This window comes from Cannabis sativa, chromosome 2 (assembly GCF_029168945.1).
Source record: "Cannabis sativa cultivar Pink pepper isolate KNU-18-1 chromosome 2, ASM2916894v1, whole genome shotgun sequence".
In the NCBI taxonomy this organism is placed as follows: Eukaryota; Viridiplantae; Streptophyta; class Magnoliopsida; order Rosales; family Cannabaceae; genus Cannabis; species Cannabis sativa.
Genome location: NC_083602.1, coordinates 85,826,114 through 85,830,335, shown reverse-complemented (window position 1 = coordinate 85,830,335; position 4,222 = coordinate 85,826,114). Strand labels below are relative to the sequence as shown.

General features: G+C 39.2%; 1 non-coding gene across 1 annotated transcript; it reads right to left on the bottom strand.

The window, feature by feature from the left end:
- Window positions 1-1,363: 1,363 nt before the first annotated feature.
- Window positions 1,364-1,470, bottom strand: LOC115696120 (small nucleolar RNA R71). Its single transcript, XR_004007715.2, has one exon. It is a non-coding gene; the product is annotated as a small nucleolar RNA R71 (small nucleolar RNA).
- Between the last annotated feature and the right edge of the window lie 2,752 nt (window positions 1,471-4,222).

Sequence of the window (4,222 nt, the reverse complement as noted above, 5' to 3'; positions counted from 1 at the left end):
TCATTTTCTCAATATTCTCACATCACATTCAAGGTTCTTATTTTATTCTCGTAAAATTACTAACTTTCCTTTTGAGTGTACTTTTCCTCCCTGTGGATACGACATATAGCCCGTTTACTACCGCGACCGCAGTGTAACTAATTGGGCGACATCAATTTTTGGCGCCGTTGCCGGGGAGGTTTCTGCGCTACAAGAGGTTAGTATAGTAGTTTTTTTTTTTTTTGGTCTCTCTTTATTTGCTTATATAAAAAAAAAAAAAAAACTTTTTAGTTAATATAATATAATTTAGTTTTTTTTAGTTATATATAGATTCAAAAAAAAAATCATTATATATTATTATTATTATTCTTTACTCTTTTAGTAAAAAAAAAAAAAAGCAAGTCCTTTTTTTGTTTAGTTTATTTGTTAGTTGTATTTATTATTTTGCTACTATATTAGGGTGTTAGTTTTTTTACATTATTTTATTTTGTGTACTTTTTTTAGGATTAGCCATTTTTTTTATTTATTTTAGGTTAGTTGTAGACTTTTATCCTTTAGGCTAAAAAAAAAAAAAATTGTGCATAAAATATTTTCATAAACTTTTTAGTGTAATCCCAATAATGTAATGGTAAAAGTGGTACAAACTGAGATCATTCTGTCTAAGAAAGATTGGCTTTAAAGGTTTGTGATAGAGTACCCTCTACACTTTCTAGCAACCCCGGGGAGTTCTAGTAAAAGTGTGGGACGAAGCGGTACCTTGGCAACCTTCCCAATCGGCCTGGGAATATCTTGTGTGAATACCCTTGCATTATTACATAGTTGTAATTTACATTATTTAACAAGTGAAAATACCAAAAAAAAAAAAACGTGAATGTCACGAAATAGAGACAAATTAGGGAGATTTGTAAAACAACAAATTGAAATTTTAGAAAACTCTCCTAAATCGTCTTCTTCCACTCGTTCTCATTCACCACCATCACCCATACTTCCTGCACTTCCAATGATGACTCAACAAAAGGAAATCCAACCAAGAACGCTACAGGATTATCTACATCCTACACGTACGGCCACACCTTCATGCATAATGTATCCCATGAATATGCCCAACTTCGATTTCAAACCTGGCATGATTCAACTTTTACCAACCTTTCATGGTATGGAAAATGAGAGTCCATATGTGCATATTCAGGCCTTCGAAGAGGTGGTGGCCACATTCAACAACCAAGCTGACATCATTAACTTGGTGAGATTGAAGTTCTTTCCCTTCTCACTCAAGGACAAAGCCAAAAGCTGGTTGTATTCCTTAAGGCCAAGGTCTATTGGGACATGGGATGAGATGACAAAAGTATTTTTCTCTAAATTTTTTCCACCCCATAAGACCAGCAGCCTTAAGAGGCAAATCTCTACCTTCACCCAAAAGGACCATGAAACGTTTCATCAGGTCTGGGAGAGGTTTAAAGATTTGATGGGCCAGTGCCCACATCATGGATACGAAAGTTGGCGTCTTGTCAGCTATTTCTACGACGGTGCCTCTGGCGCCCGACAAAAGACAATTCTTACAAATGATGTGCAATGGCGACTTCCTACAGAAAGATCCCGAAGAAGCTTTGGAATATCTTGAAGAAATTTCTGAAAAATCATACACATGGAGTGCGCCAAGTCCTACAGACAAGCCACGAACAGCCGGAGTCTACCAATTGAAGGAGGAGGACAGTGTGAAAGCTCAACTTGAAGCTTTGAAAAAACAATTTGAGGCTTTCAAAACTCAAGAAGGTAAAGCACTCCAGATCGCTGCAAAAGTGGAAAAGCAAGAACCATGCTTCATTTGTGGAGGGACTGATCATCAACCCCAAGAGTGCCCTAGTCTTAGTATGTTAAGGGGAGGAGATGAGGAACAGTGTAATGCCTTAGGGGATTACAAGAAGCCTTATAATGCCTACTCCAACACATACAATCCTGGTTGGCGTAACCATCCCAATTTCAGTTGGAAGGATACAAGTCAAAATCAAGCATCTGGGAGCCAATGGAGGCCTGATCAACAAAAGAATTCTCTTGAGAGTTCCATGAAAATTCTCGCAGAATCTCAACTAGAGTTCAGGACTTATTTCACTCAGGTGATAGAGGAATTGAAGGACATAAAGATTCAAATAATAAAGTTAAATGATTCTTCAGTCATTCACGAGCGTGGTAAGCTTCCCGCTCAGCCTCTAATCACTCCCAAAGGGCAACATATGGCACAAACCTCCGCTCCTTCAGAGTCTAATCTCAAAGGGGTTAATGCTATTACTACCCGAAGTGGTCAAAGTACGGTATCACCATTACCTAAGACCACTAGTGTACCAATGCCCGCTCCAGATGCTGATGTGCCACAGAACCTTCCAGTAAAGGTGCCCTTTCCTCAGGCTTTGAAATCCACTGGAAAGGTACTGGAAAGTCATAGCGAGATCCTTGACTTTTTGACACAAGTTAAGGTTAACCTACCATTACTTCATGTAATCAAGCAAGTACCGGCTTATGCCAAAGTTATCAAGGATCTATGCACTATCAAAAGGAAGCACCATGTCAAGAAAACTGCATTCTTGGCAGAACAAGCTAGTGCGGTGATCGACTGCAAGACACCGCTTAAATACAAAGATCCTGGTTGTCCCACCATTTCATGTCAAATAGGGGAACAGGAATTTGGCCAAGCCCTCCTGGACTTAGGTGCAAGTGTAAATCTCATGCCTTATTCCATATACTTGCAACTAGGCCTAGGAGAACTTAAGCCCACATCTGTGGTGCTACAATTGGCCGATCGATCAGTTAAGAAGTTTTCATGGACTTGCTAGCTTCTATAGGAGGTTTGTGCAAAATTTTAGCGCAATTGCCGCTCCACTTACATAAGTAATAAAAAAAAATGTGTCATTCAAATGGGGTGAAGCTCAAGAGGAGGCATTTCAGCTGCTGAAATACAAGCTTACGCATGCTCCTTTACTTGCTTTGCCTAACTTTTCTAACACTTTTGAAATTGAATGTGATGCTTCTGGGCTTGGTATTGGCGCTGTTCTTATGCAGGATGGGAGACCGCTTGCATACTTTAGTGAAAAGCTAAGTGGGGCTGCCCTCAATTACCCCACTTATGACAAAGAATTGTATGCACTAGTGCGTGCCTTAGAAACATGGCAGCACTATTTGTGGCCAAAGGAGTTTGTGATTCGCACGGATCATGAATCCTTGAAACATTTGAAAAGCCAACACAAACTCAACAAGAGACATGCACGATGGGTTGAGTTCATTGAGACCTTTCCTTTTGTCATTCGGTATAAACAAGGTAAGGAGAATGTGGTTGTTGATGCCCTTTCTCGCAGGTATGCTCTAATCTCTACTCTTGATGCTAAATTGCTTGGGTTTGAACATATAAAAGAGTTGTATTCTGCTGACCATGATTTTGGGGAAATTTATGCTCTTTGTGAAAAGACTGCTGAAGGAAAGTTTTATAGGCATGAGGATTTTCTATTTAGGGAACATAGATTGTGTGTGCCTAATTGTTCTGTGAGAGATTTGCTTGTTAGAGAGTCCCACGGGGGAGGGTTGATGGGACATTTTGGAGTTGCTAAAACTCTAGCTATGTTGCAAGAGCATTTCTTTTGGCCCCATATGAAACGGGACGTTGAGCGAATTTGTGGTAGGTGTGTCACTTGTAGGCAAGCTAAATCAAGAGTGCAGCCAAATGGCCTTTACACACCCCTACCTATCCCTAGTTCACCATGGGTTGACATTTCTATGGATTTTGTGTTAGGTCTACCAAGAAGTAAGCGTGGGAGGGATTCAATCTTTGTGGTAGTAGACCGATTTTCTAAAATGGCTCATTTTATCCCTTGTCATAAAACCGATGATGCATCTAATGTTGCAGATTTTTTCTTTAGGGAAATTGTGAGATTACATGGTATGCCTAGAACAATTGTATCAGATAGGGATGCTAAGTTCCTAAGTTACTTTTGGAAAACATTGTGGGGAAAACTTGGGACAAAATTGTTATTTTCTACTACTTGTCACCCTCAAACAGATGGTCAAACAGAAGTAGTTAATAGGACCCTATCCACCTTGTTAAGGGCAATCATAAGTAAAAACATTAAGACTTGGGAAGATTGTTTGCCACATGTTGATTTTGCCTATAATCGTGCAATGCATTCTGCTACTAAATTTTCACCATTTGAAATTGTGTATGGTTTTAATCCTCTAACTCCTTTGGATTTATCACCTT